At 34.7% G+C, this 25183-nt stretch overlaps 2 long non-coding RNA genes across 2 annotated transcripts; both read right to left on the minus strand.

Moving 5' to 3' along the window:
• Nucleotides 1–2219: 2219 nt before the first annotated feature.
• On the minus strand, nucleotides 2220–10798 carry LOC121074442. Its single transcript, XR_005822339.1, has 3 exons — nucleotides 10601–10798; nucleotides 9369–9473; nucleotides 2220–2424 (listed from the first exon to the last, which is right to left on the minus strand). It is a non-coding gene; the product is annotated as an uncharacterized LOC121074442 (long non-coding RNA).
• Nucleotides 10799–21494: 10696 nt separating this feature from the next.
• Nucleotides 21495–24904, minus strand: LOC121074437. The gene is made up of 3 exons (XR_005822338.1): nucleotides 24786–24904; nucleotides 23733–23943; nucleotides 21495–22255 (listed from the first exon to the last, which is right to left on the minus strand). It is a non-coding gene; the product is annotated as an uncharacterized LOC121074437 (long non-coding RNA).
• Between the last annotated feature and the right edge of the window lie 279 nt (nucleotides 24905–25183).

A 25183-nucleotide genomic window follows, 5' to 3' on the forward strand; every position in this document is an offset into this window, starting at 1 on the left:
TGTTATTTTTCCCTAAAGAAAGAAGAAAATAATTGTTTCCATTACTACTTCACAGGAAACGTTATGCTGTTTAACAGCAGGAACATTATTGTTTATTGATCTTTCATTTAATTTAGAGATATACTTAAAGACAATTGATTTAGGTAAAAAGAGAATAAAGGAAAGAAAAAGAAAGAATAAAATTGTACTCTGGTTTCCTTCCATAGTTTGCACATCAACCATATTCTCCTAACAAATGAATTAAAGCATCCCAACACTATAACTTATCTTACCTGGGACTACTAAAATACAACTGAACTCTGTCCATTGTCATCTGCTGGAAAAAAAATAAAATAAAATAAAATTAAAATAAAATAAATAAAATAAAATAAAATGTTGTTTGTTTGCTTATTACACCCCTCCACACACACCCTGACCTTTGAGATGTATTCACCTACTAATTGAAAAATGACACTAAGTTACAAATCTCAGATGAGAAATGTCTCTTATATAGGGATACCAAAATTACATGACTGAGATACTTTTCCTAAACAAAAGGTGTACTGCTCAGTAATGCCTTTCATGTAGGAAGGCAATGTTCTTGTGTAAGAGAACTCATTTTGCCAGCTTGGAAAAATAGCACCCCATTCCTACACATAGTCCCTCCTTGCAATGCCTTCAGAAGACATTTGGAAATTATCTGAATGCCCTAGAAAAAGCCTGGAAAAAGATAGATCTGCCTATTACATTCAAAGAACTCTTAAAACATACACGAAAAGATAGTGGGAAGGAGTTCTTCCGAACACCTCTCCCTCCCTCTGCTGACAGCCTCATCCAGCTTCTAAATGAAAAGTTCCTAAACGATAGCTTAGAAACCAAATGCCCTCCTAAGCACAAAGGTATGGTTGTGTTTTTTTCCATGTTTTAATAACTTGTTTCAAAATTCTTAATCAAGCTAAATTTTTTATTTAGCTTAATATTAAATAATAAGTTTGATTCTATGCTGTCAAAAGTTTGGGCTAGTAAACCCCATGCTCAGCTATATGGAGATCATAAGTCCAGTTTCAGCATTGGATGGAAGCAGCCCTCCAGCAGGCTACCAAGCAACATGAATCACTGCAAGAGCTGAGCACAATGGAAGCATTCTTTACAGAGAAGATGGGAAGCAGGGAGGGGGTGGTACAAAGAAAAAGTAGAATTTTTAAGTTCTTTGTAACCTGTCAGATCACCACAGTCTATGACACAGGCACACTGTTCAGACCTTCAGAATACATGTAATAATACCTGGTAGCGACGCTCACTGTTAATGTAGTACTAGAAGTCTTAGGTGAATTCAGCCCTACGCTTTTTGAGTTCTACATTTAAGTAGAATTATGAAAATGGCCTTTTATTTCTTTTCTTCTCTTTCTATAAGCTTATGCTATGATTTTCTATCTGAAGTCAGAATTTTGTCAATAGACTAGTAACTTTATGCTTAACTGTGCCAGTCAACCTAACATTCAATGCCTGTTATATTCTAACAACAACTAAAAAGAGACATAAAAACATTAAGATAAATATACATATATTTCTAAAGCATATTTTGGGATACAATGAATTAAAAAAGTGAGATATTAGAAACCCCAAACCAAAAATTCTTTAAATTACAATTGCATCTGAGTTACTTTCCATTTCTACATTAAAAAAAATACAAATGACTATCTTCAAAGCTGCCAGCATAAATACATAAATGATTATTCATTTAATTTTAGTAAGTGATTGCATTGTAACCAATCTGCACAGAACCTGAAAGCAACCTTTTTCCTCTAGCAGCAGCCAGAAAGGGAAGAACCAGCCCTACACCAACAAACCCTTCAATGGTAAAATGTCTGCTGATCCACTTCCCTTCATCCCCTTGTTCCAGGTGGGTGATAAATCAGTGCAGATGCTCCTCTCTTTTGAAGGTATTCACTCCCAGCTGAAATTTGCAGGGTGCTTAATTTTGTCCAAGTTACACCCTTTTCCATGACTCCTTTTGTACTTTTCTCTGAAGTGAAGTGTTTGAACATGACTACAGATCCTCTTATTACTGCATATTTAACATGTATCAAGAGAGATTTAAAAAGCAAATAAATATGTAGTGCAAATGAAAGAGGATGGGGGAAGAGGCAAAGGAAAAAAGACTAAGTCGGTATTTCAAGGGTTTGTTTAGACTTCACCATACTAGAGTATGGTAAAAAAAAGCTAAATATATATTTACCTAAATATTTGCCTTTGTTTTGAAAAGGTAACATGGAGTTGTACAGGCGAAATGCTTGCAAGTAATCCCTTACTCAATCTTCAGTCATTGCTGGTAGGTCTCTTCTCTATGCCTTTCTCTGAGCCAATGCCATGTTAGGATTCTCTGTACTTGTGCACGTGCACAGCAGAACCAGGAACAGACCCAGCTGAGGTACATGGCTCTAACTGCAGCAAAAACAGAGCCACTGGGCATGTAAAAGAGCCGCACGCATACTCAGCGTGTTCAGCTTTTCAGGGTTTACATTCAAGATACAGTGTACAGGACATCATAGATGTTGGGTCTATGGGAGCACTCAGGGAATCCTTGCAGACTGGAAGATCTGGTTATGTCACTGACAAGTAGTTGTCTTAAAAACAGGGCTATTTGTCAGTAAGTAAGAGTAAACCTTTACTCTTTGAACAGAAACCACACAGCAATGTTACAAAACACCATATAATGGAAAAGACAATAAAAACAAATAAAACGAATTATTATAAGATGCATCCAAACTCTAGCAGAGTCATAATTAGGACTTTCTCTGACAAGACAGGAAAAAAAAAAAAAAAAGATACGTAATTATTTTCAGATTGCGTAGCTGATGCAGAAAATTTCAGAAGCAATTGTACATTTATTAGTAGTTTGTAAGAGCAAGAAACTGCAACTCCATCTGTTTTTTTTTTTTTTTGGGGGGGGGTGGAAACTGCCTTCACTATCAGATTTTCTTTTCCTAAATTGTGGATACATTTCATAACATTTTATACATTAGAACATGTTGCATGCTAAGCAAAAAACTATTTTGTAGTGTGCATATTTATATTCCTCATGCTTGTATTGATGTGTTTATTTGTAAAAGAGATGATCTCAAATCTATTTTTCTTCCATATATTGAACACAAAAGATCTTATTGTTGTGCTCCAAGATAATAAATTTTTATACATTAATTTTGATAGTCTATCAAAGTCTAAAGCACTTAAATTCATTTTAAATGAAAAGAATAAAAAAAAAATTTAAAGCTAAAAAGGTCTTAAAGATGAACAGATGTTTTTTTGATCAATGCTTATAAAATTATTACTGTCAGTCAAACGTGTGATTTTCATCACAAGATGAAAACTATACAAAAGATTTGAAAACATACTTCAGCTGCAAGTAAATGACAAATCAATCAAAAGATGATATAAATGAGTGACAAAGCTGTAAGAAAAAAAAAAGAATGTGAGTTGTACTTTGTCTAACTTATAGATGCTTTTTTTAAATTAATTAATTTCTTAAATGGAAAAGCTGACCATTCATTTCATCTACTTTTGTTGTAATTGGAGAAGTTTGACTATTAGAAGTCTTTGTTAAATAACAGCCTTGAGATCACACAACGTTAATACTCTCGATATATTTGCTTAAGAGAAAAAACATAATGAGAGCTGGGCTTATCAGTATGAAAACTAAATATTCTTAGGCAAATACAAACATAAGTGCCCAATAATATATTTTAAGAGGTTAAAGTACCGTGTCCACTCTAAAAGCTTTTAAAGAATGTGAAAGTGTATTATGAAGAACTGATTTTCTTTTTGTAGTTGTATAAAACAGAAGGCCAGTCATTTTATTCACGTTACCACAAAATCGGCAAGTTCTACTCTTGGACCAAGGCTAGCACTAAAGAATACACAAATAGCTTCAGAGGAATGAGAAAAAAGGGGAGAAAAATTTTGACGTCTAAGGTCTGTTTTAAATGCAATTGCTATCTATCTACATTTCTTAATTTATTTTTTAAATAAAGGATCTTACTGCTGTTATTGTAGTTGTTCTTACTATTATTAACGTTGGATGATTCCATCAGATCCTTGTCATGCTCTATTACAATTTCATGCAAGAAGAACAGGAATATTCATGGCAACTTCCCAGGGACTGTGCACATAAGCACAGTAGTCATTAAACACTTGATTATAAATTTCTGATCCTACTAACGTCAAGATTTTACATGGACGGAGAGCTGTTGAAGGTGCATGCAATTGCTGAAATGGAGAAACAGGAGGGAAGAACTAGGAGGAGGTTGGTAGGACCCTGGTGACTGAAATGCAGGGAAACACTAGTCAGAAATGAGAAAAGTAAACTGCATGAGTTTTGTGTCATTTTGTCATATTTAAAATGCAATAAGTTAAACAAAAGGTAAGTGTTTTTTTTTTTTTAATGTTTATTTTAATAAGACCTCACTGTCAAAAGCAGTCACAGGGAAAAAAATTTAAATTGCCTTTGTGGGTTACTTGATCAAATAACCCCCCCAAAAAATTGAAACATTAAATAATCAGCAACTGTTCACATTTTTAAATAGTCTTTTAGTAAATTTCTAGTAGATGGAACACTCAAAATAAAAACTTAGAAATTTGATGTCAAGGCTCAATTTTACTGTTAATGTGCTACAGCTTGAAGTCACCAATACTGAGAAATCTGTCACTGTGTTGGAGCATATCATTGTATTCTTGAAACTATTCCTCTATGCTGACTTTTACAGGTTTTGAGAGCACCATTTTTATATGTGAAGTCAGGAAGTGTTATAGATCCTTACTGATTCTGAAAATCAAATCCGGTACACCTCATGTGAGACACCTAAACTGAAGGAAAGTGAAATCTGCTATAACTTTTGGAAAAAAAATGCTTAATGAAGTATGTTTTACTTTATTCATCTGTGAAAGACGTATACCACTGGGATCAAAGACATTATGAAACTTGATGTTATAAATATATAAAAATGTTTTATTTTCTTATTATATATATATGTATATATACTATAAATGCTTATTTCACATATATGTTTGCCTTTTGTGCGTGTTTGTGCATATGTTCTGAAATATTCAACTGGAACTTCCCAAATGAACAAGTACAGATGGGAAACCAATCGTTCCCTAACCATTCCCTAATTTTTAAAATGAGGTGGAAAGAATTCATGAGGTGTTTAAAGTTTGAACTCCTCAGTTTTATCAGTAAGTTAAAGAATAATTATTTATGTCAAATACAATGTGTCTGGGTGAAGACTAGCCATATGAAGCTATTTTTGCTTGGAGTAAAATACCAGCTACGGTTATAAAATGCAGGTTTTGAGTGTTCTGCTGATTTCTGTCATCAGGTGTCCCTACTGAAATTAACCAGTGTCAGAAAGAAAGAATGCTACCTAACATGAGTCAGGGCTCATACTTTATCTCAAAATACCATTAAAAGAAGAACAAAATAAGCTTTATATTTTCATGCAAGAGTTCATAATCAATATTACATGTGGTTTTGCAATATCAAAATGATAACCTCAAAACACTGAAAAATGTGAACAAAAAGGATATAATGCAATTCTATTATAGAAAAGACAGAATACTGTCATTATATTTTTGTTGTTTTTATTTTTTCTTTTAATGCACTGTTCTAAGCATTTCAAAAGCAGCTAAACTGATAGGGAATAACCTTCTTAACAGTCTCCAAGGACACAGAGACTGCAAAAGAGCTGTCTTCTTTTTCAAAGAACCCCAGACTTGCCCCAATGCCACAAATTATCTAATTAGTGAATCTCTTTTAAAACCAGCAGGGAAAAAAAAAAAAAAAAAAAAAAAAAAAACCAACAGTGCTTTGTATTGTTTATACAATAGCTATGGAAAGACCAGTTAAAAATCCAATATATAGACTTGTGAAAAAAAATATATTAATTAATGATGGGCAGCACTTACTAATGATGATACCCACTGCTTAGTGTGGTCAGTACAATGTGCAATTATATGACCGATAATGCTTTCTTCTTCGTCTCTTTCTTCTCATAGACCATTTTCTCTGGTATCAATGAACAGAAAATACCGTATATAATGTGTTTGTACAAATGATATCAGCTAAAGAAATACAGATTATGAGAGGTTTTTCATTCCTCCTCCAGACAGTAGAGATTAACTACAGAGTTCATAGGTCACACACAATGCTTTCCGAATGCATTATGGATTTAATCCTCTCCCCCAGTGTCCAAAGTTGGAGGGTAAGATAGGGTATAATGATATAGCAAGGGACTGGCTTGTTGCTCAGTTTTTTGCTTGAAAGTGCACGATTGAAATCACAGTGTCACAGACTAGGTCAGCAATAATTAGCTGTATTTTTGTAGAGCTCAGTACAAAACACAAAGAAACAATCCTTGGAGCATCTCCCTTATGGAGGCACAAAGGGCATATATGTTCTGCTTATGTTTTCAGCGACATATCATATGTACTGCAGACAGTAGAGACATTTTTTGTTTTAGGGAAAACAAGGTAACAATCTACCAGGCAAGAACATACAAATACCATGCAACAAGAAAATTGAACTGTTTTTCCTCCTTTATATTTAATTAATCTGATTTAAAGCTTAAACTGTAAAGACCTCTAAAATGCTGTTATAATTAAAAAAAAAAAAGGGGGGGGGGGGGAATTGTGCCATGTATATAGGCTACAGAAACATGCTAAATTAAATCTACATGAATGACAAACATAAGAACTTCCACAGAAATAAAATCCAATTTAAGGCCTTGCAAACTACTTCAACACAGCAGGAAATTAAATTTTTTCTTTCATACTGGATTTTTGTATAAATTGTGTCAGAATGCTCAAGCCTACTGGAAACATTACATGGGATGTGGATCTGGCAATGAAAACTGAGATTTGTGTAGCTTAACTGCACAGCATGGACCTTCTTGCCTGCAATATTAATTGGTCTGCTCTCATCATTCAGGATAAACAAGGGTTCATGTGTATACCAGGGGGCAGATTCTCAGCTGATGCAAAGCAGAGTAGCTCTGCTGGCTTCTGTAACACTATGATGATTTCCATAATTAAAGAGTTATGACTCTATTCCTTTTAGAACCTAACATTTTTATACTAAAAATGCTAGAAACCCTTTTAAAAAAGAAACTGATTAGACAATACGAGAACAAAAATTGACGTTCTGTTGAGAATTTTCACACATTTCTGTATCAGTAAGATAGTCATTCTGTAGATGTTTCCTTATTTAATGGTCTTGCATGAATACTCAAGCAAATCAGTTTATTTGAAGGAATTCCAAGGAAACATTATTATATTCAGCAAATACCAGACAATTTTCACAGGCTACGTTTGAGACATCTAAATGTATTTTTATTGGAAAGCTAAGGTACCTGCATATATAAGAAAAAAAGAAAAGCACTTTCTTGCACTAAATTTTCAAACAAAGGTCTTGAAGGGCAGACATTGTCATACCAATTAGTTAGAAAGTTAAGTCTAAAAACATTGAAAAGAGGGAGTTCTGCTTAACCTTCTAAACCTTATCACTTGGTCTCCACTTTGTCTGCTTCACATCAAACTACCCTCTGATACTCTCCTTGCTACCACATACTTCAATCCGCCTCTGGAAGCAGTCTGGGGCAGGAACAATTTCCCCCTTGTGCCAGTATGGCACAGGGCTCTTTCCACTTCTGGCGTTTGCATTCACGCAGCAGAACACTGCCTACTTCTAGATGTTAATGTAATCAAGAATAACAGCAAAAAACAAACACACAAAAAGTATAAAGAAACAATAAAACAAGACCCGCTTGGCAAACATTTAAAACTTAGATTCAAGAATGAAGCTAAACTGAGTGGCAACTTTGGCCTGACATGGCAATAAGAAAAACAACAAAAAAACTTCCATTCCACACTGCAAATGGCGTGAGATTTCTGAATCTTTTCTGTCATACGAAGCCATGGCTGTGCTTGTGGGTGGAAGCACTAGAGTTCAAGATGTGCCCATATAGAAGGCAAAATGGCTGACGTGGCATTCCCAAGTTGATCCAAAATAGTCAGAGTCTATTCACATTTGGTATAAAACCTGTATTTTCACATGGCTTTCTCAGTAGAATAAAATAGTATCTGAACACTTCCTGCAGAGAGAAACTCTGCTTGGCATCAGTTTCTGAACCCTTTTTTTAAGTAGCAATCTGTTCATAATAAAACCTTCAAGAGAAAAAATAATGGATAAAGAATTCAAGTCCAAATACAAAAAATACAGAAAATCCTGTAGTTTCATATAACCTACAACTAAGGAGAGGAATTCCTTTCCCTAGATAACAGACAATGCCAAAACTTACATAGATTCAAGGAGCAGCAGGACAAGTTCAAGAAAGAGGGCTATTAACTACATAAAAATTATGTCTTACAAAGAAATTTCCTAAGCTGCAAATCAATGTTAAGGGAAAGAATCATAGATATTCACTCTGTTTTACGTATCTACTTCTGGCTACAGCACGAGACAGGCTTCTGGGTTAGGTAAACTCATATAATTCCTTACAACCCTATTACTGACCAAAGTTTTTTTTTACATTTTTCTTTCATTTTTTCCCCCCTGCTTAAAATGAGGTATTTTCAGAATAAGAACAACAACGACAACAAAAACATAGCATATTTTAGGTTTTTCTCTTAAATTCCAAGATTGCACTAGTGAAATCAAACATTTCTTCCTGATTCCATGTTTTGTACAGCTAACTTGAATTATTTGCATAATCCAAAGTATAGGTTTGGAGATTTTATCTCATCTGCATTGCTGTATTATCAGCAAATAGGACCAGGGAATCTAGTCTACCAGCCCTTCTCCCCTCCTTTCACCCAAAGTTGGTGCAAAAAAAACTTTCCCCCAAGTTGGTGCAAATATAAAATAATACCAGAATTCCCCAGAAGACTGGTGTTGCTTCTGCTAGCTTTAATAACTCCCCCACTAGCTACCAATTAAAAAAGACAGTTCGTCTTAATTAGAAAAGTCTAACCAACAAAATTAAGGGTGGAAACTCCATGCTATGAACTACAGAACTGAATTGCAGGCATCTTGCAACCACAATGATAATCTGTGCAAGAATTTTCATAACAAATATGCCAGAAATAATCATAATCTGCTCAACTGAAATCAATAATCAGAAAGAGAAGTAAAGAGTAGAGAATACATTATTTTTCTTAAATTATATATTTAGCTCCAGTGAGAAAAGGAACCACCTTAAAAAGTTCAGTTCATAATGGAAAAACATCCATGCCACAAGGTTTCTCTTTTTTTTTTTTTTTTTTAGAAATTTTTTATAGTATTCTATTGAGGATATAAAAATAAGTAATATGTATATATAGTTCATATCTTTGTGTACCTGAACTGAAGAATATTGTTTGCATGTAACAGAGCAGTTTGGAGTACTTCCACCTCTTTGCTTCTCTTCATTCACCAGGCCTATTCACTCAGCACTTTGCAATTGCTTTGAAAAAAAAAAAAAAAAAGTTTCTTTATATTTTGCTTCCAATTCTAGCAACATAAAAAACGCAGATGATCATAAAGTTTGAATTAAGTATTGATTACTATTGACATAAGCAAAGAAAGGCCAAATTTCATTTGCAGTAGCAAAAATTATCAAGGAAAAAAATAGATGATTTCCCAAAAGCCAAAACCATTTAAGCCGGTGTTGATCTTATTGTCAAAAAAAAAGAACAATGACAGTCTAAGAAAGCAAAAAAGCTAACAGTAGCAAAAATCATACAATTCTATGGACTTCCTCTCACCCTCAACTGCTTATAATGGACGTTGTAGATGCTGAAAATCACTCCAACCTCATGTAAAAAGTTTTAATTAACTTTAACCTAGGGTTATGGCATATTTTCTGCTGGTTTTTTGTTCATTTGTTTGTTTTCAACTGCATTATGCCTTTTTTAAAGTTTTGAACAAAATGCAAGGAATGGGAATTAGAGAATAGCTGTGACAGAGTGATGGATGAACCACAGCAGGTACAAAAACAAATACAAAACAACAAAACACACAGAAGACCTTTAAGATTTTTCCGTACAGGAACATTTTACACATCAACTATGAACAAAGTATTCAGATGAAAGGACAGAGTTGTTCTGCTCTTGACTGTTTGTGGGATTTTCTGCAGGAGTCACACTCTAAAATAGCAGTAGTAGAAATGCTTTTCTGTAAAGCTAGAGCTCCGTCAGTAACATGTTATTTTTGTGTTAATGGTCAGCTGCACCTACTTTCTTTAATAGTAACTCTCAATGGAAACCAGCGTCCTATTTGCTCCTGAGTCACTGTCTGCCTGGGAATGGGGGGGGGGGGGGGGGGGAGGGTAAAGCATCAGCAGCTTTAAATACCATATTTTTCTCCAATGACTTTCCACAACCCTTTCCAAATTATTATTCAGGGACATCAGGAATGATTTTCTTTCCTTCCTCATCAAGGCTAGCCTTGAGTCATTTAAGTCCCAATGATAACTTGATATTGTAGTGTGATGCTACATCAAAGCTCTAGCGTGATGTAGGGACCTTTACAGGACTGTGACTTCCGACTGTGCTAAACTGCATAGTTCACCCTCACTGCACTAGCTGTTACCTTCTTCTGTGTTTCCTTCTATCCTTTTCTATGCCATTACATGAGTCATACAAGTTTAGAAGCTGTCTTCAAAATGAGCTACTGAATGATATATTCATGTGTTTTCACAGTGGAATGGGCTGTTGCCATGTCTTTTTTTTCACCAAGCTTCAGTTCAGAAATTGGAAGATCTCCTTTAACTTCTCAAAGCAGCACCTACAAGGGATAAAGACAGTGTATACCTAGACAGAAGCAGCAATGGTTGAACATACATTAAGGGAGGGAAACTCAGGTGAAGATCATATGAGTTAGACTGAAATTCTTTCTATTTCTAGACTTGACGTAAAAAAAAAAAAAATCTGAAAGAAATGTGCATGTCAGATTTTCTGACTTCTGCCTCATAGTATGGTGTACACTTCTGTATTTCTATTTATGTGTACCCTTTTTACAAATTCTATATTCCAGTGTTTGCTCTTCTAGTATACTCTACAGAAAGGTACAATCATGTTTTACTTTTCTCTTTTTTTTTTTGTAACACAATTACGCATTCAAATTTCAGCACTATAAAAAACATGAATTAAAGACATTGAAATGGAAGTTCTGCTTCATTATACTTCTAAAAAATTTTTATACTACAAAAATGAAGGAAAAAATTACATTTTTAAAGATCGGGAAAATTAAGACAGATTTTAATCCACTTTACAACTTTTCTTGTCAGTTTTAGACAATTCAAACTGTCAAGAATATCCCAATAAATAAAACCTAGAATGGCAAATCACCATTTAAGATGAAATCATATTACTAAGAAACCGTGGTCACAAAATAGTTCTGTCTGTTATATTAAAAAATAATGAAGCAATGATTCTCTTGTTGCAAGAGTAACACATGGTTGAAATCCACAATCTAATATAGTTTTAATTTATTACAGTTGAAATTAAATATTTAGATTATATGATGGAATAAATAACGCTGGTGAATTCTCAACTGCACGCAATTACATGTTCAATTATGTACTGAAAGAGCAGTGGGGAATCAAAATCTTCACTGTAAATCCAATTGAAAGCTTTTTATAAAATAATTAGTTGACCACAGAATTTAGCTTCAATGTCTCTATTGTTTTGAAAAAAAGCATCACACTTTGAACTTACGTATATAGACGTATGCACTTATGTATGAGTATATAGACATACAGATGCATCACTTTTCTTTTGCTTGCATGAGCTTTTCTCAGTGAAGGGAAATTAGCTTCTGAGTAAGCTGATTTTGTTTATTTTTTAATGTATTTTAAAAAGCAGCACGGCACAATTCAAGATGTTATTAGTTCTCCCAGATAAGAACTAATAGTATAGTTCTCTATGCTACACATATCCATGAGAAGTAGAAACTCCACTAGTACTCAATACCACAATTCCATTTAAAGACTACCTTTGCTCTGGAGATCCCACTTGCCAGTACAGATGTATTTGTCTAAAAAGCTATGTCCATTAATTCCCAACAGAGCTAGAGGATTGACTTCTGTTTGCTAGTTTGTATGGATATATATAACTGTAGAGATAATGTAAATGTTACCTTGATTATATTTCAGCTATTACAGTTCAGATCTGAATTGCAACAAAGAAAAAAAAAAATAGGACTGAAGCATTACTGACACAAAACTAAATAAAATGGAATTCTATTTTATAAGCAAATACTTCAATAGGTATTTAATAAGACTTTTCAATCAATAAATAATGGTTAAAATTACTGAGGACTTGAATCATCTAGTCTCTCCAAAAACAATCCGTAAGTCCTTCATATTCCACACATATGGGAAAAGAAAATTATTGGAAAGCATTTATAAATATATAAGTTAGTTTGCAGATTAAAGACTATTTAAATAACTTATACTGAAAATAAGACCTGAAGAGAACAGCAGCTATGTTACTGATTCAAAAACTTTGTTTAAAGAAATAAAAGTATTTCAAAAAACTTTGGTTAATTTAAATGTTAAAACAGGAATGAGTTAAACCAAACTATCTAGATTTGATATAAAAAGCATGATTCTGAGTACTTTTTCATTATTATTGGCGCTCTATTAAGGCTAGTTTCCTGTACGTTATACAGGAGGTGTTAAACCAATAGAAGCAGCTCCTGACACCTCTCCTCTAGTGCCACTTTCTCCTATCACTTTTCTATGCACCTCCTTATTTCCGCAGAAGTGGCTGGGTGACTGTGTGGTGAAGTAAAGCCCATGCAAACTAGAAATAACTTGAAGGGAAGAAAAAAAATCCTAGGTGAAGCTGTACAAAAACTATGGCACAAGGATGAGATCTTCAGTGATTTTTTTAAACTAATTAAACTATTTACCGGGAAAATTCTTTGTTTCCTTGGAAATAATATTTAATTTCTTACTAATTTAAGTGATACTTCTATATAGTATAAAAACACCTAAAGCTTGAATTCTTTGAAGATATGGCACTGTGAAAATGGTGTAAATGAGAACAATTTAATTCCATTTAGCAACTACACAACCAGGTGAAAGTTTATCAACAAGCAAAGATGCAGAAAAGTTCAGAATATGCTAACACTAGAGATTAGTTATATTATATGCTGTGTTAACACAAGTTATGTTCTAGAATAAACCCATTCATATTCAACTTTTTGTTTGCGTTTAATTAAATTCCTAACTCCAGTGTTTCATGGTGAAGAAATCAGGGTCAGTCAATGCTGAATTTCATTTCTGCTGGAGAATAAAGAAGGAAACTGCAGAGCAGAAATATGGTCTTGTAACTTCAGCTGAAACAACTATTTGTTTGGGATGGTGGAGAGGAGGAAAAAAGGATTTTCTACTGAGAAACTCCAAACCTAATCTCTTCCTGACAATTTTCACTAGGATTTTATGATGTGACAGTTAGGCTTTGAACTTAAAATCAAAACCAGAATTATCTCTTGATGTGGTAATATAATGGAGTGGTTGCACTATGCTGAGGTGTATGGGTTATCCCAGCTTTGAGAGAAGAGGATCTGTGCCAGCACATTTACTGCAGTACCACTCCAGCCTTCAGGAAAGTTATAGGAGAAAATTACTCTACAAAAATGTTTTAAAAAAACCCACAAAACTCTGTCCTCTGACTGAGTCAGACAGAAGTGAGAAAGTCAGTCGTTTTTTTCCCCTGACCTTAAATGAAACAAAGGCAGAAGAAAAGGTTTAAATTATGATTAAGCTAAAATGTTTTAGAATTATCAAAATAATAAACATAAAAATATAAAATAATATACATACACTATCTGTATATTATTATATACAGAGACAAAGAAGGTTAAGGAAGAAAGTATTTTCAAAGATGAGGTACCTCAACAAACCCAGATTAGAGATTTTCAGTCTTCACCTACATTACAGAATAGTAGAAAGAAAAATGTATATTTCAGTATTTAAAGGCTAGTAACTTTCTTGAGAAGGACAGACATGGACTTTCAACTTAGAGAAATGCTTGATGATGAAGCAGCCTGTCAGCTCTGTGGAATTGACACAAGATGACAGTTTTTTTATTACATGCAATATTACATTTATTTATTTATATTGTTTTTAGCCTTTGCAACTAAAGGCTGCTGTAAGATAGGTTACACCGGAGAAACTGCAGTTCATGTTTAGCCCTTCTCCTGTGAAACTGAATTACTACAAAACTTTAATTTTACTATAATATTGTGAGGGAGGTTAGTCCTCAAAGATTTTTATTTTATTTTAATCTCTCTCTTTATAAATATAAAAATATATCTTTTTGTAGACAAGCGAGAACAGACAGATCTGAGAAACATTCCTCTAATCAAGACATAGAAGCTCAGACATCGCAGCCCAAGAAGCAAGGAACAGTTCAAAACTACAGTCCTCTGTGTGCAGGGTTTCTAAATAAACCACTGTGTGTGAGAGGGTACACAAATCAAGGTGCTGAGCAGACTTACAGCTCCAGACTGGTAGTTCAAAATCAGACCCTACAACCCGTTACCTCGAATGACTTGATTTTGTAGCCTTGCTAGAACTCTTCCAGAGGACCTATTTGCTGGAGAAAAAAAAAAGAAAAAAGAAAAAAAAAAGAAAAAAAAAAAAGAACTGGTTACCATTGTCACTGCAAGTAAGCTACAGAGGACTGGACTTGGCTGTTTAGTGAAAGAGAAGGAAATGAGGTTGATAAATGTAGCAGAACCAAGATGCATCAGGACAGGGCTAACATGGTCCTGCTTTTCCTTCAGTTTTTTGATCCCACACAGATCCTTCCTCCTTTTTTTTAACCACCACAGTTTTACAGACAGGGATGGTTCTGCAGAAGGATGCTGAGCTCCCCTGCCTGTGGCAAGTGGGATGGTCATAGATGTTGGCAGCCAGTACAGGCTTGTGACACTGAACATTTGAGCAGACAACACTGAGCTGAGCTACAAGTGTATGGCATGGGAGCTGATGGTTCTGAGGAGCTGATGGTTCTGAGGTAAGAGGAGGTTTGGAGTGGATTTGCCGGAGAGAGCAAATTACTCAGAGGAAGCATGTTTTGGTTAGACTGTAGACTTTGGTTTATCAAGCCTTGGAGTGGGACAGAGGAGGGCTGTGAAGGTCTCTGACTGGAAGCTGTAAAGGTGAAAAGGATGACAGGGGATTAAATAATGCTGCAGATCTGTGAAGAGGGCTTGAGCCTTTTTGGAATGGCTGGAAACCTCAGGAAGCTGCTATCAGGAAGGACTGGGCCAGCTACTAGGAGCTACTGACCCACCTGGGCACCTTCATCCAGAACACTGCTGAGAAAGCAAGAGTACTTGCTGTCTCCTTGGCCTCGTTTGCTGTCAGAAATGCAGTAGCTGCAACATAAGTCAGCTCTCACTGCTAATCCTCTGAAATTTGGTTTCTTAGACATTTAAGCAATGAGTAGGAAGTAGACTTACATTGTTTTAACAATTTGTGTCTAAACAAATCTAGACTTACTATCATAAATCCAGTGCTTTCTACAATCATCATCCTCTTATTTTTCAAGAGCTTGAAGTAAGTGTTATAATGATTCATCAAACTCATTTCATTTTGGGATTATTTTTAGGTGCTGGCAAGTGAAGTTATGAGGAATATATGTTGATACTATAGAAAGGTGAGATGCAAAGATTGGAGAGAGCCATTTAAAATCTATGTGCTAGCCAGCATCTGTGTCATATTTCAAAGGCATATTTAAAAGCTGCAATAAATGAAGATTTGCTGGATTTTGTTGTCAGTTGTAATAGGCTTAGGGTTTACGTATGTGTGCATATCTAAGACGAAAAGAGTTCCTTGCTAACAACAAAGTGGGAAAAGAACTGTGCCTTCTTGTATTTACTTGCCAATATAGATTACAGCTAGCTTTATAGGTAGAACAATCTGGAAATCTAGGAGTGGCATTTTGGCCTCAGAAGCAAAATTTTATACAATCGTATACAGGTATGTAATCACACAGATGAGACTGCTTTATCTACTTGTTAGTGCTCTCTCACTGAGTTCATTTATTTCATTTATGCTTCAAAACTGAAGAATATGGTTAAAAGCATTCCTGAACTTCTGTTATATTTCTATCAAATTTACCATAATGGGGAACTGACCCATGGCAGAGTCTCATAGACAAACATTTTGCTCAAATAAGAATAATACCATGGACATTTAAGGCAATCCAACTGTGTTTAACACTACCTAGGATCTAATTTGTAGTGTGTAAATATTGGATATGCATGTTGAATAACCCAATGACCATAAATATATTTTTGAAAATGAATGGAGAAATATGCATATATGAAAGATAGAAAACAGACCATGAAACAAAATAAATGAAAGAAAGTGGAAAAATGAATAGAAAAGATTAGTATAACCTTAAGGTGTGAGAAGCAAAGCCTGTTTCCAATAAGGAAAACATGCTTTGTACTTTTGTGGTGCATTGTTCAAACCTCATTTCCTGACAGAATATTATGCTGACGGAGATTCTCTGTTCTTCTCTTCACCTAATCTGTTGTCTCTCCTTCTTGAAATAAACAGAGAAACATGAAGTCACGGTACTGATCATGAAAATATAGATTTCAAAAGATTAAACAAGCAGGTGGTTTGTGAAATCTAGTTACATCATTTCTCCCCACCATCTGTATTTCTAGTCTTTTCTCTGGAATCATTTCAATGATGCCTTTCTCTTGTCTACCTCCTCTTTTTTTTTTTTTTCCTTCCCAAAAAAACCTGAAGTAATGGAAAAAAAATCTAAAAAATATATCTTTAAAATTTTATCATCATTACATCTTCCTTCCACTTCATAACCATGCCTTACACAGTCTTTCTGTTTTGTGTTCTCATTAAAAAATCACCCCAAAGTAGTTTGCTTGTTGTGGTTTTTGCCACTTTCCTGCAATCATAATAATGTGTGCTCATGTGTTGGTACAACACTTTATCACTGCTGAAGTGCTTCTGAAAGCACAGCCTGCACTGAGTTAAATCTGCATTGGAATTCCCTCAGGAACAGGCTACTCTTTAGGATTTATAAAAGTTCAGCCCCTATTCTCAGGTCGTATTCAAAAGTAGCATTTTGAACTATTATTATTCACTATTTGTAAATCTGAATCCAAGTGCATTTGAGCCAAATTGAGCATTTCCAATTTATTCACTGGGATTTAGCTCAGAAGCAAAAAAGTTCCTGTTCAACACTGAATTTCAGACTCTCTTAACATATTTTTCCAATAACAAGGTCTTTCATACTTTCAAAGGAAATACAACAGTTTCTTCTACTAATGCTGCTGCAAGAATTGCCTTTGACATGTCATCTCAAAGTATATATTATAAATAGAAGAAGTTGTAAACAAAGCTACAGTTAAGCTGCTCGATAGCCTAAAATCTGCACTAAGCTGTAGAAGCTTTACTATGGGAGTTTCAGCTCTCCAGCTAATTCAATTTGTGAACTTAATACTGAATATTAATATGAAGTAAAGCATTGTTCTGGTGTATACTCTATCTTTTCAGTCAAAAAATCTTCCAAATATTCAAGTGAAACTAAATCACACTGTCGCTCTGTAACTTACAGCTAAATCTTATCCATAATGAAATGAACTGTGGCACATATATTAATTAAAATACATCCTTATTTCTCTATTGTCAGTGTTGAAATTAACTTGGGAGAAGCGAGAAACAGTATTTATATGCAGCTGTAGTAGTGATTTTGCTTTCCATTTGCATATTAAAACTTGCATTCCAGCAAAGTAAATGACTTTGATAGATTGCCTTACACATAACTATTGAATATTTTTACACACCTTAAAAGAACTCAGATAACTTTTAACATAAATCTGAATTTCCACACAGGGATAATTTTTATACCCTTTAAATTTTTAAAGCATTTTCATTTTCTCAGTGAGAGTTTTAATAAATATTGTCATATACTTCTAAATTAAAAAGGTTTTGAAATTAAAATTTAATAATTCTTTTTTCACTATTGACTGATACCACTTCAAAAAATATTGAATATACTGGATTTGACTACTGAATATTGGATTTGTGGTTTTGTTTATTTATTTTTTTTTTTTTTTGCCTTATACATAACCTGACTGGAAGTTTATGTTCTATGTATGCTGTCCTTGAGAATAGCCACGTACAATGCTATGTTATGACAGCATTTCTGGTATCAACGCACAAACTTTATTCCATATTCTCTTTGCTGTTTCTGAGCACTCAAACCAAAAACTTGGTCTATCTCCTTGACGTCTTCTGCTAGGTGAGAAAAAACGCAGCAATAGGGTGAAACCAAAGACATATTTAGCTCCATAGCCTGTCTCCACATACTCACAACAGAGGATTTCTAGCAGACAGACTCCTCTCCTAACTACATCTCCTTGCTTCAGAATCCTCAGCTCTGGACATTTTTTGTTGCATTTCCCTTGATGTACCCAAGCTCTCGCCTTGGAATTGACAGTGAAGGATTTCCTCCAATTCACCTTTGCTGTCCCTCTCATGATTTTACAAATAAAGATGTCATATATCTGCCTTTACATGACTAATATGGACTTTTTATCACATTTTTTCTGTCATTTTTTTCCATCTAACAAAATCCTAGTCAGAGTAGCCATTCCTCCCACGGATGCTGCTTTGATAGAGAAGTATCTTTGATACTTCCTTTTGCCATTTCTATCATAACAGTTCTGAATACAGAAAGAAGAACAACATGAAGCAGCCAAAATATAGGGGCACCACAGATTTATATAGCACTGTAATAATGTTATTTGCTCTCTATTCCTCTATATCCTAGCAATTCCTAGCATTTTGTCTGTTTAGTCTGTTTTCCTGACCTCTAATGAGGGTAAGCAGTAATCCACTGGCTTCCCTGAGCGTTACTAAAGCTCCTACACAGCTTCTTCATTATCAGATTTTCCTGTCCCAATCCCATTTGGAAAGTGGGCAGCAGCAGAACAGATTGTAGCTCACTCTGGTACACAAAAACAAGAGATTGTTCTGATGTTGCTGCATTACTTGCCTTTATGGGCAGGAAAGCACAAAAAAATGCATGGGTCTTACAAACAACACTCTTGGAAAAACTGCTTCTCCTGTTCCTCAACAAGGCATCCTTCACACCCTCTCATGGAGTTAAGCCAAAACTTCCTCCACAGAAAGCAATTGCTCTTTCACCTGTCCTCTCCGCTTGATGGAAATACATGAGAGCTGTGACAATTGTGCAGTAGCTGACAAGCCTGGACGTGTCTTATTTTGGTATCCTTCCCAACAGAACATCAGTTATCTCACAACTGTGCCAACAACCCAAATCTGGTATCAATCTCCGTTGTAAAGAATGAAATATTTATTCAGTTAAGAATTGAAGCAACTGGCTTGTGTCATCCTTAAAGACACTTCACAATCCTACATGTCTGAAACAGGGAAGGGAAAAAATAATACAGTACTACAATTTGTCGCCTGAATGTTCTGAAATGTTGACTGATGTTTTGCACATACAGGCATTGCTTCTGACCAAAAGTCTTTAGGACAAAGTCCTTGTATATTGTTGTAGATTTCTGCCTTTCTTTTCTTCATTTCCTTTGTCTCTCTTAAATCCCTCACACTTCTGTCTCTGCTGACATTTTTTCTGTGGCCTAAGGATGTCAGGAAACTAATTTTTTCATTTTCACCTTCTCCTGCATGACTACAAATCCTGTCTTACACCCACAGAGCACAAATGGATTGAAAAGGTATAAACACAATGATAAAAGTTTAGACAGGAATATAAATTGATAAACACATGAGAGGAAAATTTTCAGGGGTCTTTTTAAATAACAAAATTTTAAACAAAATATCTCTTTTTTTTTTCTCTGAATGCAAACTAATCTTCAGAGGGTTTTGTTGTGTTATTATTATTATTATTATTAAATTGTTAACTTAATACTTAAGATTTGATTCTTTTCAGATTTTGGCTATACAGTCAAAATCGCTGCTGGTAGGATTTCTACATCCCTCCTTAGAGATATCCAAGAAATCTCTAACATCTCCTTCTCTACCCTCTCTTCACAAAACATTAAAAGGTTGTTGTCAGTATGGTAATAGAGATGTCAAAAATGAAAATCAGTTAAACAGTGTTAAAAGTACAAAATTTGTGATGTCAAAACTAAAACCATGACATTTAGGTTCTTTTGTCTGTAGGGAACTGAAACTCAGACATTTTATGGTGCTATCATTTTCTATTGCAGGTCACATATAGATTAATCTTCTAAAAGATGACTTCAAAGGCTTAATCTTTGAAAAGGATTACTTTTATTTAGGCTCTTTCATAGACATTGTCTAGTCCAATCTGACAAATGCATCCAATACTTTAGTGCGAAAACTAATATTCTCACACAAACAAGTGCTTAGGTCATGGTTTCTCTTGCAACCATTTTTTTCCCCTCAATAATAAACAGTAATTTTAGTACACAATTTTTCACTAATAGGTGTAATCTATAGAAGGTTTTGCACTTGAAGGTTCATAAGACATAAGGGATATTGTTCTCAATATTCTGTGCACCATTTTTAAAAATTAAAAAAAAAAGAACTAGATGGTGATTTGTAAACTTTGCTGGTTTATTTTTTCTATTTTTCTGAGAAAGTTATTTTTTCATTCTTCTTGTAAACTCCTCCATGAAGGGCAATGAGTTATTCTGCATTGTTCATCAAACATACTAACTTTTCCAACAGAAAATTTGGGAAGTGCCCCCTCCCTGCCCCCCCGCCCTTTTCCAGAAGGCCTATGTACCCTAACAAAAACAGTCAATATGATAGCCTTTCTCCTCTCTGTCACCAGACTATAGGACTTGCCATTCTGATTCAAAACATCCTTTCCAGGACTCATTATTTATTTATTTGTTTACTTTAATGATGGCAATAATAGATGCTTTGGGAAAAAGCAAATTGATGTTAGTGTATATGACACATCCCTGAGTATTCTTTTCTTGTCTGCATTTACTTACAGAGGTTAGGAGACTTACTGAATCTGGTAAAGTCTAACTATTTAGTAACTTGAGTAATGTCATTCTTCTCCTTTAATTCTAGTGGAAATCTGCCATACCAGTACTGAGTAATATCATCGAACATATCAATACAGCATTTACATAAACCAGAAAGTTGCAGAACATGAGAAAGGTGCATTGCAAGGAACAGCATGGACAAGGCATTGGTAATATGCTGGACTGGCCAAATACATCTATTTATAATACTGCACATAGTCTAATATCACACATTCAATTTTGGCAAACAAACTAGTTCTGTATAGAAAAGCAGTGACAAGAATACTAATTTAAAAAAAAATGGTTGTTGACGTCTGGCTTATAGAATGAGTACTGAACTTTTGTTATGTTGAATTAATTCAGGTGACTATGGAAAAATAGAATGCATATGTACATACATAACCATCCTGAGAAACAATTTAGAAAAGTCTACAAATTATGTCAAGCCATATTAATTTGAATAGAATTGCATGCAAATTTCAAGCACATTTTTTTTAATGTAAAAAGTAGCTTTCATCAGAGGTAGACTTTTCCATGAGAGGTAGAGACATTTATTTTACCTCATAAGTAATCATTGTGTTTTCTTCAGCTGCATTGTCATAGCAATTATAATTCAAGATTTACTACTCTGGCAGTGTGTCACAGTGTGCCACTGTGAGGGCATTGTACCCCTTACAATTTCTGCCAAATGTTGGTGTTTCAATGACGTGAGAAACCTTTTCAATTTCTGAGTGTCAAAAGCAGTTCTAAAATCTGACATAGGAATTTCCAGTGTTTCTAAATGTTATTTGTTTAGAAATTAACAGACTACAGGTGACAAAAAATAGTAATTGTACACAGGATTGGTAAAATTTTGGTTGGGAACCAGGTCCAAATTAAACAAATTTTTTTTAGATTTATTACAAATCTAAATTGGGAACAAATTATAAAACACTGTCAGATTAATATCACTGAAGCTGAACAGCTCTTTATTCAGAAAACAGGTAATCATGGGCACGCTGGCCTGTGTATTGAGGATGAACACCGCCTGTCTTTGGAGGGAAAGTTCAAGCATCCCATCTATTTGGATCTTGTTGCCACTTCTGAATTTCCAAGAAGAGTGCTTGTAGGACAAAGTTGTTGTTGGACATGTCATAGGACATTCTGAACAGCTACCCATGTGAAATATATGGCCTTGTTCTACTAATGCAGGGAAGATTCCTGTGCAAAGAAATCAATCACTAATTGATTATTAATGCCGTAGAAATTATGGGTTTTCACAGAAATGCTAATGAATGTATGATAAGAATTAAAACCGAGTCAAAACCAAGTCTTCTTCTGAAAGAACAACCCGATTCAACATCAGCTGCTATCCTCATCTCAGATAACCCAGCACTACTTCTATATAGTAGCCATATTAACAACTTCTTGTATTAACTGTGTCACCAGAGGGCAAAGTTTACACAGGCTCCTAATTCCACAGAATGACTTTTCTTAAACAGGATGAAAACATATTCGGAATTGACACCACAAAAGAGTAGCACAATAGAGGAACAAAAGGAGAGGGGGAGCAGTTGGCTTCCATCACTTTCATGGTTTCTTGGGGTGGGGGCAGAGCTGCTAGCAAGCCCCAGTGTTTCTGGGATAGACACCAAATCCGTGCTGAGAGCAGAGTGGTGGAGCATAGGGACAGCCCCTCTCCTCAGCTGTGGCAACACAATTCCCTCAGAACAGGGAAAAAGAGAATAGTTAGTGTATCAGCACTGCCTCAAGGAATGGGCACACTTTGCTCAGGGTAATAACATCGCTCTTTCAGCATCTTGGGTACCGTTTTTTCATGGTTATCATCATGAATGGAACCAATCTACAAACTCAAAATCATTTTTTTCACCAAACATTATAAATAGTGCTTCCCCTTCAAGAGATATAATACATCCAACTTATTAATTTCTTGCTTTGAATATGTGTAATTCTTGCTTGCATCCTTTATGCTGACTCCTTCATAGTCAATGCTATTTATGCAACATATAGGCTTATGCAAATGAGAAGAAAGTACTTTTGCACAGGAGAAAGTGGACTCACTGAAATGTAAATCAAAACCACAAAGATAAAGCATAGTTTGCATCCTCTTCAGGACTTTCTACAGAAATATGGAGGGCAGAAGCACAATGATGGCTGTTTTTATTGCTGTTTTTTTTTCTTTTCCTTTTCCTCTGTGACTAATGCCTCACTGTTGTGAGTATGTGATAGGCTACTACTCAGAAGTCAGCATTCAATGTTTGCATTTAGAATACAAAATAAAAATGAGGAAAAAAATCAAGTAGTTTATGATTAGGACAAAGATGCAAGTTTGTTTTTTTTTTTCCAGCTCTGCTTTTCAGTAAGAGGGATGATACCTATGTGACTGAAGAAAGGAAAACATAGAAGGGAAAAAAAAAAGATTTTATATGCAGATTATGTATGACAAAGAAACTTTTTTCTTGTTTTCTAGTATTGTTCCTTTGAATTCTTTAGTAGTCTGACCCATATATGCCGCAAGAATTATTCATAGACCATTCTTTATGGAAACAAGGAATAAGAGGAGCATACCCTGACTAGAAAAAAGCAAAAGAACACATTGTTGAGATGTCTATATTATTAATAAAATACGTTATATACATCAGCTAAACCACAAGTAAAGATCCTGAACCTTGCTTACCTCCCACAAAGCCAAACGTCTTACTGGAACAGCTTTTCTCCAGCACTGTTGCTGATTTAAGCGTGTGTCCTCCAGGAAATTCTGACATTTTTATTTTCTTTTCATTTGAAAATCAGTAAGAAATCAATGAAAGCTAGGATTCCATGGTTTCCTGTAGACCTGGTTCCTCTTCTGGGCTGCAAGATGACTGGATCCTGGTTTCCAAGACTAACTGTAGAACAGATTTTTGAAGAAAATGATGATTTTATTGATGGAAAGTGATAATGGAAAGAATGGTTACGTTCAGTAAACAATCCAACAAAAGCAGCTTTTGACAAGCTCTAAGCATTATTTCTCTCTGGCCCACTGTTTTTTTGTTCCTACTGTATTTTCTGTGAAACCATGCCTGAAAGCTATTAAGTGTAATACACTTAACGGTCATGCAATTTTAAACAGAGTTGTACTGTCTAACAGCTTTGAGAACTTAGAGTATGTCCATGACTTATGAGATAAGCAGTGCAAGAGACCTACTGCACCTTTCTCTTTCTGTGACTGTTATTTCTTGTTAAGGTACATACGTATTCAAAAAGAAAAATCATCTGATGTTATTTCTGATACTTGTTTCTGATATTAATTGCTCATATATTCAATAGTAACTTGCAATTTCATTCCATGGCATGTGAACAGAAATTTCCCTTCTTAAAAAGGATTTTTTTATTATTATCTATTTATTTATTTTTGGACAAACTAGAAGTAACCAAACCAGTCTTGTCAATCACAGTGCATTTTACCTGTCACAGAGGGTGAATTTAATTGCTTTAATTAAGCTGGAAATCAAACACAGATCTGACCATATAAGGGAAACAAACCCATTGTTGTTAAAACTGACAAAGTGTGAAGGTCACACCTTACATATTAATATATTCTTCCATGTGACCTTCTGTTGTAAACAAAGAATATTAAATGCTGTTATTCATCTTCTTCTAATGAACATATATTACTCTGGAGTCTAATGAACAGATAAAACATCTTTGTTCATCAAATATTTATTAAAGTAATATTTTCTATGCTTACCAATTAGAAGGGTATTTTATTACAAATTTAGAGCATGCCAACTTCGAAATCCTTGGAGACTAAGCGCCTGAGAATGCCAAGAAACAAAGAATGGTCTTCAGCTCATTATCTTCACATGGCTATTTTCAATAAACAAATATGAATATATAATAATAATAAAACCAGTGTTAGGCCAAGGGAATAACCAGTGGGTTTAGTAATTCCTTTTTCAATCACTGGTCTTACAATAACCAGTTATCTCAGCGTTCTCTGAACATGTGTAAAAGGTACCCTGCATCAATGTTATTTGCAAAGAATTTGTTCCTGCTGTCATCCTGTTACAGCCATTGTCTAAATAAACATAACACAATGCAACAGTGTTGTTCAGTAAATACGTACAAATATATGTTCACCAATAA

The sequence above is a fragment of the Cygnus olor genome, chromosome 1 (genome assembly GCF_009769625.2).
Source record: "Cygnus olor isolate bCygOlo1 chromosome 1, bCygOlo1.pri.v2, whole genome shotgun sequence".
In the NCBI taxonomy this organism is placed as follows: domain Eukaryota; kingdom Metazoa; phylum Chordata; class Aves; order Anseriformes; family Anatidae; genus Cygnus; species Cygnus olor.